The sequence below is a fragment of the Sapajus apella genome, unplaced genomic scaffold, assembly GCF_009761245.1.
Source record: "Sapajus apella isolate SASKATOON/1434 unplaced genomic scaffold, GSC_monkey_1.0 scaffold59, whole genome shotgun sequence".
Taxonomy (NCBI): domain Eukaryota; kingdom Metazoa; phylum Chordata; class Mammalia; order Primates; family Cebidae; genus Sapajus; species Sapajus apella.
Genome location: NW_022436999.1, coordinates 5841438 through 5856171, shown reverse-complemented (window position 1 = coordinate 5856171; position 14734 = coordinate 5841438). Strand labels below are relative to the sequence as shown.

Here is a 14734-nt window from a genome sequence, read left to right as displayed (position 1 = left end):
GATCTGCCTTCTTTTAAAATGAAAATATCTTTAGGAGGTAAAATAATAACTTTTTTTGAGACAGGGTCTCACGCTATTGCCCAGGCTGGAGTGCAGTGGTGTAATCTCAGCTCACTGCAGCTTCAACACCCTAGGCTTAGATGATCCTCCTGCCTCAGCCTCCCAAGTAGCTGGGACTACATGCACACACCATCATGCCCAGCTAATTTTGTATTTTTTGTAGAGATGGGTTTTTGCCGTGTTGCCAAGGCTGGTCTTGAACCCCTGTGCTCAAGGGATCCATATACCTTGGCCTCCCAAAATGCTGGGATTACAGGTGTAAGCCACCATGCCAGTCCATAACTAACATTTTTATAGCGCCTCTGTTCCTGAAAAAATGCCCGTCTGAATTGTTATAGCCCTTTATAAAGGAATTTTCACATATTTTGAGATCAGTAGCTGCTCTATTATCTCACACTCATATTAATAATCATTTTATTAGGGTAGGGTCCTGTAACAGGAATCTAAGCACCTGAAGAATCAAGGCTAGTTACTTGGAGTGTTCATTTGGGTGGAGGCTTTTTTTTGTGTGTGTGTTTTCTTGTTGTTTTGCAAAACTGCCTGGGGCTGAGATTGGAAGTTAGATAAAGATATACTTTCCAAAGAGGTCCTTTCTTTGAACAGCTAGATCTGCAGTCCTTACCTTGGAGGTGATTTTGCCCATCTCTCCCCATGACCTTCGGTAATGACATTTTTGATTGTCACATTGGGGAGGGTGGTGCTACTGGCACCTAGTAGGCAGAGGCTGGGGATGCTCCTAAACATCCTATGATGCACAGGACATTCCCCACAAGAATTATCCAGCCCAAACGTCAATAGTGCCAAAAATGGGAAATTATAAGCCAGAGAAAGAAGAATTTATTGAGGAGCTGAAGGAAGCTTCTTGAATTATTATTTATATTATATACTTAAGAACTTAGAGGCTGGGCACAGTGGCTCATGCCTGTAATCCTAGCACTTTGGGAGGCTGAAGAGTGGATCACCTGAGATCAGGAGTTCAAGACTGGCTTGTCCAATGTGGTGAAATCCTGTTTCTACTAACAATACAAAAACTAGCTGAGTCTGGTGGTAGGCGCTTGTAATCCCAGTTACTAGGGAGGCTGAGGCAGGAGAATCACTTGAACCCAGGAAGCGGAGGTTGCAGTGAGCTGAGATCGTGCTACTGCATTCCAGCCTGGGTGACAAAAGTAAAACTCCATCTCAAACAAAAACAAACAAAAGAACTTAGAAAACAAAGTAAGTCACACACACTAACCGTTTTTTCTTTTGGGGTATGGCTAATGGTTTCTAGGAATCCTGGAGATAGACTTTATCTGGATTTCAGTTGGGCATTTCACCAGTTCTCACGGCATCTTTGTGGAGGAATACGGGCCAAGAAGACATTTTGGTTGTGCCGTCCATCTGTACTCAAAGCCTACTGAGAAATTTTTGAAGGCAGGATCATTAAGGTCTTTAGAGGCATGTAGCAGAGTTCTGCCCTCGGCTCTGTCTTACTAAACACTTGGACAGAATGCTGATCAGATTTGAGAAAGATAAATCTGGGAAGGGTAGGCGTCCCGAAAATCTTCACCAGCAGGAGCAATGGTTTGCTTCGTTCAGGGCATCACCGTGTCCCTAAGGAGGGACACTAACAACCTATAGGCTGTCCAGAAGAGCCTAATGGGGAAGAATGTGAAAGAACTTGAAAGTCAGGATCTGGGGAGATTGAAAGATGGAAAAGCGCGGTGGGGCAAAATGAGGAAAATCGTGAGAAATAGCATATCCGCAGGCTTTGAGGGAGGACTGTGCCCCTGGGCTGGAGTCATAGGCAGATTTTGGCCCCATAGGAGAGGTCGATTAACAAACCTTGCACGTGTTCAAAGGTGGGGTGGGGTTCCTCGGAAGGTACTGTCAAGGCAGAGACCAACCGATGGCTTTATTGCAAGTGTCAAGACACATTTGCTGGTATTTCTCCTTAGAACGTACTCCAATCTGTTCTGACTTCCTCCCGAGCCCCCCTGAGTCCTGCCCATTTCAAGGGTGGCACATCCAGGTCCCGAGGGTGCCAGCCGTGCCCAGGGCATGGGCTGGCCTGCGTAACTCTTTGTCTCTTCAGGAGACCTCTGGGAAATAGCTCCAGCCCTTGCCATCCTTGCTTTCTGGTTTTCAGAAGTCAGTGCATTCTGGAGTCTTCTGCGGGACACTGCACACATCCAGGTGTTTACGTCATTTTTTTTTTTTTAAACAAATGTTAGATTGTATGACTAACTTGACAGGACACGAGGAATATCTTCAAGAGGGATCGTATTTTCTTCAGAAACCGTCATCCAGAGACAGAAGAGCCAAGGGCTGTAAAGCTCCAAGGAAGCCTTAGCGTCTCCACACCACAGAGCCCGCCCACCAAACCCCGAAGCGGCTCCACAGGGCCAGCCAGCCCCGAGCAGTTCGCGTTTTAGACTTGGAGGCGCGCGAGTGCGCGCAGCCGGCGGGAGCTGAGGAGACGACCAATGAACGGGCGCTCTCTCCGCACCGGCTAGGGATTGGGCGAGCCGCTACAGCCTCTCACGGGCGGGGTGGGACTGGGACCAGCGTGCCCGCTGAGCCAGAGTCCCGGGGACGCGTGCGCGGTCTCGCGGCGGCCGCAGGGGCCGGTCTCGCGCGGTCTAGAGGTGGAGTTGCTGGCGGCTGCGGCGGCGACGGCGGAGGCTGGCTGTGGGGCGGGGACTAAGGATTCTGAGGTGAGGAGTCGGGAGTTTCTGGATTCTTTATCCGGTATTTTAAGGGCCGCCGGAGGGCTGTCGCTTCTGCAGTGCTTAGGAGCGGCCGGGGCGGGAGGCTTGCGGAGCCAGGGCGCGGAGGTAAGAGGCGGATTGGCGGCGGCTGGGCTGTGGAGATCTTAATCAACAGGTCTCCGGGAGCGCGGCGGGGGAGGGGCGGCCGGGCTCCCCCTCCCCCACACGTCGCGCATACTCCGGCGGGATGGGGACCCCCGGCCGCCAGGCGGGCTTCCTTGGGCGCGGGAGCCGTAGCCGTGGAGGGTGTGAACCCACCCTTTGTCCCTTGGAGCAACGCTGCCTGCGCTGTGCCCGCTCCTTCTCCTTGGCCGGGCATGCACCTTGGCGCGGGCCACAGCCGGCCCGGCCGGAGGTGCGGGGGGCGCGGCGGGCAGTGATCTTCCCCCTGCGCCCCGGCCCCGAGGTCGCGACCGGCGGGACTCTCCCGGCCGGGTCGGGGAAATCGACTAGGGAGCTTTCCTTTAGAAGTCAGAAAGTATTCAGCGTCCCTCTGCCTGAGTCAGCTGCTGGTATTCTGCTACTCATTGCGTTCTTAAACACGCAAACAGTTCCTGCTTCCTTGTGACCACTTTTAAATAAAAGCCTAATTTTGTTAATAGTTTCTGATAATTTAAGTTTGCACGTTGAACTTTGAAGCCTGTAAATTGTAACCTACGTTTAATGAAGGTTGGTTTAAATGATCTTTGTAGTAAATTATGTAACTTTCTAAAGATAATAGCTCACCTTGTTTACTTGATTGATATACAGTAATGTGTTTGGAATGTAGGTTTCGGTCGAAAGGTTTTTCTTGACAGTTTATGCTAAAATTAAAATCTGATGGCTAGTAAGTTTTTAGATGTAGTATGTAGTGTGTGTTTTGTTTCCATACTCGTTTACAATAGAAAGAATTTAGATTTGGAAAGTCAGTTGAACAAAAATTGTGAAATTTTGATTTGACTGACACAGTGAAAGGTGTTAATATTTCTGATTTTAAAAATATGTTTTAATGATAGTTTACTAATTATGCTCTTGGATTATACAGGAGGTTAATTACCTGTTAAATTCTGCAATAGGAACAAATGACGTGTTGGTTATTGGTGTCTTTGAAGTATAAGTATTGGTGGTAATGAAAGTTATTAAGTAAGCTTTCTTGAATTATGAACTGCCGATTTTTACTAGATCCCCGTGGACATAGTACATTGTGGATAGACTTTATAAGCTTTCTATTTGCAGCAGGGTGAGCTTTTAAATTATAATGTAAGAAATTTATAGATGAAACAGGCAAAAATAGGAAAAGCAATTCATTATTTTATCTTTAAAAATCTGGTGAATTTGGCCCGGTGCGGTGTCTGACGCCTGTAATCCCAGCACTTTGGGAGGCCGATGCGGGTGGATCATATGAGGTCCGGAGTTCGAGACCAGCTTGGTCAACATGGCAAAACCCCATCTCTACTAAAAATACAAAAAAATTAGCCGGGTGTGGTGGTATAGGTCTGTAATTCCAGCTACTCGAGTGGCTGAGGCAGGAGAATTGCTTGAAACCAGGAGATGGAGGTTGCAGTGAGCTGAGATCACTCCACTGCACTCGAGCCTGGGCAACAGAGCGAGACTCTGTCTCAAAAAAAAAAAAAAAAATCGAGTAAGTTTTACTAGGTGTCTGAATGGTTTTTTGGCTAGACAGACTTGAACTTGACAAGTGAAGGTGGTTTGATTAACATTAACTTGTTTTAGAATGTTAAAACGGGAGAGAATATATAAGTTCTACCTGAGGGTGACCCAAGTCATACAGTGGGTTTGGTTTTTACATGATCTAGAATTATAATCTTGATTAAAAATCTCATCACAGGGGCACGTGTTCTCAGGATCTCCTGAGGGCTATGTTATGAAAAAAATTTAAATAAAATTTTATCAGACAGTCCAAGAAATTTCATTAATTTTATATAATACTGAGATTCCCCATTTCTCTGATATTTTCTGATTTCAGGGTGTCTAGAAAAAATACTATCTTGGCATATGTGCTTTAGAATATAATTTTCTTTTCTTTTTGTGAGACAGAGTCTTGCTCTGTTGCACCCAGGCTGCAGTGCAGTGGTATGATCTGGGCTCACTGCAGTCTTCACTTCCTGAGTTCAAGCGATTTTCCTGCCTCAGCATCTTGAGTAGCTGGGACTACAGGCCCTGGTTACCACACCCTGCTAATTTTTGAATTTTCATTGGAGACAGGGTTTGGCCATGTTGGCCAGGCTGGCCTCGAACTCCTGACCTCAGGTGATCCACCCACCTTGGCCTCCCAAAGTTCTGGGATTACAGGCAAGAGCCACTGCTAGAAGTGCAGCAGTTAGTTCTATCACCTATCCATTAACCTGTTGAAGGACGTTTGAGTTGTTTTCAGGTTTTTGTGATGGAATAAAGTTGCTGTAAATCTTTGCAAATAGGTTTTGTGTCAACCTAAGTCTTTGTTTCTCTTAAGTACCTGTAAATGGAATATAATTTTTTATCATATTCTTACTCAATCATAGGATCATTGAGTTGGAAGTAATCTTAGTGGTTATATAGTCTAACCTCTTCATTTTCCATGAAAAAGAGAGACTTGCAGGAGTTCAGTAATCCATAGTCTGACTGCTAGTAAATGGCAGACTTGGAGCTACATGCATATACTAAAATGCTTGTCTCCATATTCTAAGTTCAGTGCACTTAGGATGTTTTAGTGTTAAATAAACCAGTAAGTAGTTGTCTTCTCCAAATCACTTAACGGGCAGGGTTGATTCTTTCTCTCATGCATTTTTTCCCTTTTCTTTTTTAGTAACCACTAACCGCAATGCGTTCCCCTACTGAAGAGTTTTCAGTTTTCTAATATTTCAAACAATGTTTAATAAATATCTTTGTGCATGTTTCCTTGAGCACATGTGTGGTGGCTTTCCTAGAATGTTTGTATACCTACCTGAATGAATGAGTGACTGTGGCTTCGCATCCTTGCCTACAGTTGGCATTGTAAAATTTAAACATTTTTGCTAATCTGATGGATGAGAAATGTAATTGCTTCCTTTCTTTAAAAAATTTTTAACTCTAATTTACATGAAATGAAATTAACTATTTTCATTGTACAATTCAAACTCAGAGAGTTATGCAACTACCAAGCAACAGTTAGTTCCATCACCTATCCATTAACCTGTTGAAGGACATTTGTTTTCAGGTTTTTGTGACTGAATGAAGTTGTTGTAAATCTTTGCAAACAGGTTTTGTGTCAACCTAAGTCTTTCTCTTAAGTACCTATAAATGGAATATGGTAGGTTTAGCCTAATTTTATTAAAAGACCTGTCTGTGGTAGACCTAATAAAGGTCTTCCAAGATATCCTAATCCCTGGAACCTATGAATATGTTTGGTTACATGGCAAAGCGAATTAAGGTTGCTAATCAGAACGACTTTAAAATAGGGAGATTATTTTGAACTATTCAGGTGGTCCCACTGTATCACAAGAATCTTAAAAAGGAAAGAGGCGAAAGAGTAGCATCAAAAAAAGATGTAACAATGAAAGCAGCGTCAGAGAAGTGCAGGATTGCTGACTTTGAAGATAGAGGAGAGCAGGCCACAAACGAAGGAATGTGAGTGGTCTCTAGAATCTGGAAGAGGCTAGGAAATGGATTACTCTTTAGAGCCTCTGGAAAAGAAAGCAACCCTGCGAGTAATTTTAGCCTAGGGAGGCATATGCCAGACTTCTAACTTATAGTACTGTAAAATAATATATGTTATTTTAAGCCACTAAATTTGTGGCAATTTGTTACGTTGTCATAGGTAACTAATACACAGTCAAGCTGTGTTTGAAGTGGCTGAACCACTTTACATTTCCACCAGCAATATATGAGAGGTCCAGTTGCTTTACATTCACATCAGCACTTGGTATGGTCAATCTTTAGATTTAGCCATTCTAATAGCATCTCACTGTGATTTTTCTTTGCATTTCCCCCATGACTAAGGATGTTGAGCATTTTTTCATGTGCTTATTTGCCATCTGTATATCTTCTTTGATAAAGTGTTCGAACCTTTTGCCCATTTTTAAATTGGATTTTCTAATTGCTGAGTTGTTTATTATTATTATTGTTATTATTATTAGAGATGGGGTCTCACTATGTTTCCCAGGCTGGTCTCAGAACTCCTGGGCTCTTCAAAGGCCTTGAATCTGAAAAACAATTAAAAAAAAAAAAAAAAAAGAAAGAAAGAAAAGAACTCCTGGGCTCAAGTGATTGTCTTGCCTCAGCCTCCCAAAGTGTTGGGATTATAGGCATGAGCCACTGCCCCGAAAATTCTTTATAGTCTTTTATCTTTTGTCAGGTAAGTGATTTACAAAGGTTTTCTTCCAATCTGGCTTGCCTTTTCATCCTCATAACTTCTATATTTCATTACTTTTGAAGTATAGAAGTTTTAAATTTTGAGAAAGACCAAGTTATTTTTAAAATTTGGATATTCTATCTAAGAACTCTTTGTTCAACCCAGGGTCAGAGAGATTGTTCTCCTATTTTGTTTTCCAAGTTTTATATTGTAATTTTATTTTTAGATCTATGTTCCATTTTGAGTTTATTTTTGTATAAAATGAGAGAAGTACAGGTTGAGATTTATTTATTTGTCCAGTTATTCTATGACTATTTGTTGAAATCACGCGATCTTTTTCTCATTTGAATTGCCTTTGTCTCTTTGTTAAAAACTGTTTGACTACATTTGTGTGGGTTTGTTTATGGACTGTTCAATTGATCTATTTTGTCTATTCTTTTTATTTTTTTTAATTTAGAGACAGGGTCTCGGTCACTCAGGCTGGAATGTAGTGGTGCGATCTCTGCTTGCTAGAGCCTTGACCTTCCAGGTTCAAGTGATCCTCCCAAGTATCTGGGACCATAGGCACCACCACACCAGACTAATCTTTAAAATTATTTGTAGAGATGAGGTCTTGCTATGTTGCCCAGGCTGTATTATTAAAAAAAAAAAAAATTAAGACAGGGTCTCACTCTGTCACGCAGGCTGGAGTACAGTGGTGTGAATATGGTTCATTGCAGCCTCAGCCTCACGGGCTCAAGCCATCCTCCCACTCTCCGCAGTGGCTGGCACTATAGGTGTGTGCTGCCACACCAGGCCAATTTTTAAAATTTTTTTGTAGAGACAGGATCTCCCTATGTTGTTCAAGCTGGTCTCGAGCCTCAGAGCCCAAGAAATCCTCCCACCTCAGCCTCCCAAAGTGCTAGGATTATAGATGTTAGCTACTGTGCCTGGCCTACTATAGCTTAAAAATAAGTCTTCACATCAGGTAATGTGACTCTTCCAACTGTATTATTTTTCAAAATTGTTATGGCTATTTTTAGTTCCTTTGCCTTTCTTCAGGATATCTTTAGAAATATTTAGAATATCTTTCTAAATATTCTTATAATATTTAGAATTATCTTGTTGATGATTCATACATTCTGTTGGGATTTTTTATTTTATTTTTTTTCAAGACAGGGTTTCACCATGTTGGTCAGGCTGGTCTTGAACTCCCGACCTCAGGTGATCTGCTCGCCTTGGCCTCCAAAGTGTCTGTTGGGATTTTGATTGAGATTGTGTTTAACTTAGATATCAACCTGAAGATAATTGACTCTTAACAATTTGAGTTCTCTGCTCTGTGAACATGCTATTTCTGTCCACTTAGGTGAGTGTTGTAGTTTTCAATAGGCAGATCTTACAAATACTTTATTAAGTCTATACCTAAGTAATTTTTTGGTCCTATTGTAAATGATAATTTCAAAAAATCAGATTCCCCTTGATCACTGATAGTATATAGAAATTAATTTTTGTATATTGACTTATCCTAACCTTTTGCTAAACTCATTTATTAGCTCTAGGGGTTTTTCTTTTTTTAATAATTTTTTTTGGAATCTGTTAAGTAGACAGTCATGTTAAAACTTTTCTTTCTAGTCTGTATGCCTTTTATTTCTTTTCCCTAACTTACCATATTGACTTGGCTAGAACTTCCACTGAGAATGTCGAATAGGAGAGGTGAGAAGTAGCATCTTTATCTGGTTCACTTTAAAAAAAAAAAAAAAAATAGGGCCTCATTTTGTCCCCAGGCTAAAGTACAGTGGTGCAACATGGCTTATGGCAACTTCAACTTTCTGGGCTCAGGTGATTCTCCCATCCCGGCCTCTTGAGTAGCTGGGACCCCAGATGGGTGCCACCATTGCCAGCAAATTTTTTGTATTTTTAATAGAGACAGGGCTTTGCCATGTTGCCCAGGCTGGTCTTGAACTCCTGGGCTCAAGCGTTTTACATGTTAGGAGGATTTAAATTTTCTTGATTTATTCTAGAGTTTGTTATTGGAGGACTTTTATTTAAAATTGCTAAATGAGAGCCAGGTGTGGTGGTGCATACTGTATGTAGTTCCAGCTACTCAGGAGGCTGAAATGAGAGAATTGCTTGAACCCAGGTGGCTGCAGTGCTCTAGGATCACACCTTTGAATAGCCACTGCACTGCAGCCTGGGCAACACAGTGAGACCTGGTCCCTAAAAATTTTTTTTTGAAAATTACCAATTGAAGAAAGAAAATATTATTTGTGTGACTGTAACCAAACATTCTTCATGTTTGGTAGTTTAGATAAGTTGTTCAAATGGACTTGGAGAAGCTAGACATGGTGTTTTATGCCTGTAATCCCAGCTACTCAGGAGGCTGAGGCAGGAGGATTGCTTGAGCTCAGTTCAAGACTGGCCTGGGTGACAGAGAGAGACCTCTGTCTCAAGTGAATGAATAAATGGACCTGGATAATGAATTGTATTTTGAATGAAGATAAAATGATATGATTTGGAGGTTTTTACTTAGAATGAAAACCATGGAAGTTTTAAAATAAAAGCAAACTCCTTCCTCATACCAGAAAATCAAATATAGACTCTTGGTTAATCACATAAATGTTCAGCTTAGTTAGAGTACAGAGTAGAATCATTTCAGTAAATTTTTTTTTTTTAAGAGGTCTTACTTGTGTTGCCTAGGGTGGACTTGAACACCTGGGCAGAAGTGATCCTCCTGCCTCAGCCACCACACTAACTGGGACTATAGATGTATGCCACCACACCTGACTCAATAAATACATTAAATCAAAAAGTGCGAAGTGAAAAATAAAATAAAATGCTAGTAAGAAAAAGCCAGGTGCCATTTTGTTTTGAGCCTTCATAAGAAATGTGGATGCATGACACATGCTCATTAAATATATTTTGAATTGTGAGATTTTTTCCTTCATCAGTTCAAGCTACAGAAGACAGTTCATTTTTATTTTAGTTAATTATTTTATTTAGAGATGGGATCTTGCCTTGTCACCCAGGCTGGAGTACAATGGCATGATCTTAACTCACTGTAGCCTCGAACTCCTAGGCTCAAGTGACTCTCCTACTTCAGCCTCCCAAGTCATTGGGATTACTGGTGTATCACTGAACCCCGCCAGGTAACAGTTTAATTATGAAACAGTAACTTCCTAAATCAAGCTTTTTAGTATAAATTTGGGCTAATCATGATATAACATAAAAATTGAAACAATTTGGCTTTCTGTCTCATACAATTTTATAGTTTCTTCTTCAGTTAATAGTCTCAAAGACCCTAAACGTTGAAGTTTTTGGGCCTCTAAGGTTCTTGGCGTTTTTTGCTCCTTTAAGGCAGGTTTGACAACTTTCTGTAAATATTTTAGTTTTGTAGGCCATATTGTCCCTGTTGCAAGTACTCAGTTCTGTTGTTAGAGTGCAGAGGTAGCCAAACAAACGAGCATGACTGTTTTCCAATAAAACTTACAAAAATAAGATGTGCCTGATTTGACCTCTGGTCTTAGTTTACATACCAATGTTTGTATTTTATTTTTTTGAAATAGAGATGGGGTCTCACTGTGTTGCCCAGGCTGGTCTCAAACTCCTTGACTCAAGTGATCCTCCTACTTTGGCTTCCCAAAGTGCTGAGATTATAGGCATGAGCCACTAAGCCTGGCCTGCATACCAACTTTTTTTTTTTTTTTTTTTTTTTTTTGAGACAAGAGTCTCACTCTGTTGCCTGGGCAAGAGTGTAATGGTGCAATCGTGGCTCACTGCAACCTCAGCCTTCTGGGTTTGAGTGATTCTCCTGCCTCAGCCTCTCGAGTAGCTGGGATTATGGGCACCTGCCATCATGCCCAGCTAATTTTTGTATTTTTGTGGAGACAAGTTTTCACCATGTTGGCCGGCTGGTCTTGAACTCCTGACCTTAGGTGATCTGACCGCCTCAGCCTCCCAAAGTACTGGGATTACAGGAGTGAGCCGCCATGCCCGGCCTCATACCAATATTTTAAGGCAAAAAATCAGTAGGAGAAATGACAGTAATTGTAGTCATGTAGTAGAAGGAGCCTTGGGGTATTTATGCTGTAATTCTAGGCTAGGCCTCATTTTTCTCACCTAAGACATGTAACCACCTTGAAAGATGAAGGAAAAAATTAAGATATGGAAAGCACCTAGCAAAATGTCTGACACATACTTAAAAAATACTCACTTATTCACTCTTTGTTTCAACAGTGCACAGTGCTTTGTCACAAACCAACAGATATGAATAATTAAGGAGAGTCAGGTTTTTTACAGTTTGTAGTATAGCTAATAAGTTCATATATTAGAAATTTTAATTACATGTTTATAGTGGTCTTGAATTATGCTTTTTTGATATAATTCCTTGGCTTCACAATATTGTGCGAAACTTGACATAAAAATTGAGAATTTTGTGTCAAAATATAATTTTATATTTTGAGAGTTTTACATTGTCACAGAAAAGATTTGAGAATGTCACCTAAAATACATTGTTTTGATGTAAGAAGTAGGCATTCTGTATTTTGCTTGTGTGTTTTAGAAGTGCCTTTAAGACTTCATTCATTTAACATGATTGACTGCTTCTTACGAATGTAGTGAACTAGGTGCTCTGTTGGGACTTGCTTGTACTTAAAAGAGTATCCATATTTAGATACTAATTTTTATCTTATGTTTGAAATATAAGTAAAGCTTCAGAAAGTTGTTTCTTCTGAGTTTCTATTAAGATAAAGCTGTTCTATTTTGGTTTTTTTGAAGTTGATTGAGATTCACTAGAGCCATCTTATGGCACACAAATGGGTCATATCCTACAATTTGAAAACCACTGATGTAAATAGACCTTTTTCCAAGAGACTGTTCATCATTTCATTTAATTCAGCTTGGTCACCTACTCTTCCTTCCTCTAGGAACGTTCCATACCCTCCTATTGGCAATTAAATTTTAGTTCTTAAAATTTTAGAACAGTATGCATTATTCTTTTTTGTAACTCAATCTGTAATTGAGGGCTGTGACTATCGTTTGATGTTCATTTATGCTCTGAAGTACTAGACACTCAAATATTTATGGACCAAAAAGATCTGGAAGAAAATAAGTTATGCTTTAAACAGTGGTTCTTCTGTCTTAGTATTGGAAATCACATTGTCTCACATTGAAAACTGTATGAACTCCAGTTTATGTATACTGGACATGCAAATTTAACTGTCTAATATTAAACAAAAAATTATAGTATTAAACAGGTTGTTTTGTGACTGATAGTCATCTGGGTCCTTCCTCTGAAACACACATACTGTTCATAGAATATGCAGAGATTCATGGAAATTAGGTCATGAACCCCAGATACAAACCACTGATCCAGGTGATTCATCTACTATATAAATGACCTGCAAATGTTTTTCACAATAGTGATTTGCATAAGGGTAGTCAGTACATACTTAATGAAAATAAATTTTATACTTTTTGTAGGCATCTTAAAGGAATCTTATCCTTCTATATTTTATACCTTATCCTTTTATACTTAAAATTTATAGCAAGATTGATAATTTGTTTGACCAAATCACAATACTTTCTGCTTTTCCCTCTTACCCAGACTTGTATTCCTTGCTGTGTCTGTTAATGTGTTATGCATTATGCTGTATCCTTTGTATATATTTCTTTAATATTAACAGTACATTTTAAGTTCATTGTCAGCATTCTCCTTTTTACATATAAGGAAATTGAGGCTCAGAGAGATTAAACATTTTATCCATAGTTCTATTATAAGTGATAGAAGGGATTTGAATTCATTTTATGTGATCCCAAAGCCCTTGGCTTTTCTGCTTTATGTATAAGATAGCCTGCCTTAAGACTTATTTTAACATTGTCTTTTTGGTAAGATTAGAAACTTTTTGATGAAAGCCATTTTCCACTTTACCTAGTGTTTTAGAAATGTGCATGAGGCTGGGCTCAGTGGCTCATGCCTGAAATCTCGACGCCTTGGGAGGGCGAGGAAGGAGGACTGCTTGAGCCCAGGAGTTTGAGACCAACCTGGGCAACACAGTGGGACCCCATCTCTACAAAAATTACAAAAATTAGCTGGATACGATGGTGTGCGCCTGAAGTCCCAGCTACTTGGGAGGCTAAGGCGAGAGAATTGCTTGAGCCTGGGAGGTAGAGGCTGCAGTGAACCATGATGGCACCATTGTACTCCAGCCTGGGCAACAGAATGAGAACGTGTCTCAAAAAAAAAGTACTTGAATTAAAGTGAAGAACTTTGAGCCTGTAAATTGTAAATAAGCTCCTTAAGGGTAGGGTAGGGGTTGTGTTTTTTTGTCTTAGTATCTCAGCACCTACTATGGCTGTGATATAATAAGAAATATATGTTTGGTCTTTGTCCCTAGCAACTGACCTGGAGCGTCTGAATTTCTTGGAATTTCCTTAAGCATAGAAGTGAAAAGAGAGTCTTTTGTTTGAATGAGGGTGATAAGAGCATCTTTTAATTTTTTTTTTTGAGACAGCTGTGTGTGTGTATGCATGGTGTGTGCACATGCATATATTCTGTCATATTTGTTGGGAATCATTTTCCAATATTTCTATTTGTCTCTTAATTGTATTTGTCGTAGCTTTTATTATAGAAGTTGTTAACCCTTTTTTCTATTTTCTTTCTTTCTTTTTTTTTTTTGAGACAGAGTCTGGCCCTGTTGCCCAGGCTGGAGTGCAGTGGCACACCATCTTGGCTCACTGCAACCTCCACCTCCCAGGTTCAAACGATTCTCCTGCCTCAGCCTCCTGAGTAGCTGGGATTACAGGCACCTGCCACCATGCCTAGCTAATTTTTGTGTTTTTAGTAGAGATGGGGTTTCACCATGTTGGCCAGGCTGGTCTCGAACTCCTGACCTTGTGATGTGCCTTCCTGGGCTTCCCAAAGTGCTGGAATTACAGATGTGAGCCACTGCGCCCAGCCAAGAGCATCTTTCGTTTAAATGAATCCACTCTTGGCAGGCCGCTAGATAGCTTCAGCTTAGGGGGCTGGTTGCCAGAAAGACCAAGGCATGGGGCCGTACCTCCAACCTCTGGGAAAGCAAAGAGGGGCTAGAGATAGCCAGTCACCAATGGCCAGTAATTTAATCATGCTTATCTGATGAAATTTCCATAAAAGATCCTAAATAACAGTGTTTGGAGAGATTCTGAATTGGCGAATATTTCAAGGTGCTGGGAGGCTGGTTTAACTGGAAGAAGGCATGGAAGCTCCACCACATCCCCCTAAACCTTGCTCTTTGCATCTCTTTCATTTGGCTATTCCTGAGTTGTATCCTTTATAATAAACCAGTAATAGTAAGTAAAGTGGCTTTCTGAGTTCTGGGACTGTTCAAGCAAATTATTTTTGTTTTTTTTTTTTTTATTTTTTTTTTTTTTTTTTAAGAGACAGGGTCTTACTCTATCACCCAGGCTGGAATATGGCAGCATGATCATAACGCACTGCAGCCTTCAACTCCTGGGCTCAAATAGGCATGCACCATCATACCTAGCTAATTTTATTTTTATTTCTTGTAGAGATGAGGTCTTACTATGCTGCCCAAGTTGGTCTTCAACTCCTGGCCTACAGTGATCCTCCCCTTCGCCTCCCAAAGTGCTGGGATTACGG

At 40.8% G+C, this 14734-nt stretch overlaps 1 protein-coding gene across 9 annotated transcripts in view; it reads left to right on the top strand.

The window, feature by feature from the left end:
• The first annotated feature begins 2472 nt into the window (after nucleotides 1–2472).
• The window catches only part of MPP5 (membrane palmitoylated protein 5), a 101777-nt gene continuing 89515 nt past the window's right edge, over nucleotides 2473–14734 (top strand). For 3 of the 9 annotated variants that reach the window (XM_032245860.1, XM_032245856.1, XM_032245861.1), the window contains exon 1: nucleotides 2763–2876. The gene's annotated coding sequence lies outside the window, so the exon portion shown is untranslated. Of the gene's footprint in view, nucleotides 2877–14734 lie in introns of all 9 variants that reach the window. The other 6 variants (XM_032245852.1, XM_032245854.1, XM_032245851.1 and 3 more) reach the window with 5 other exon arrangements.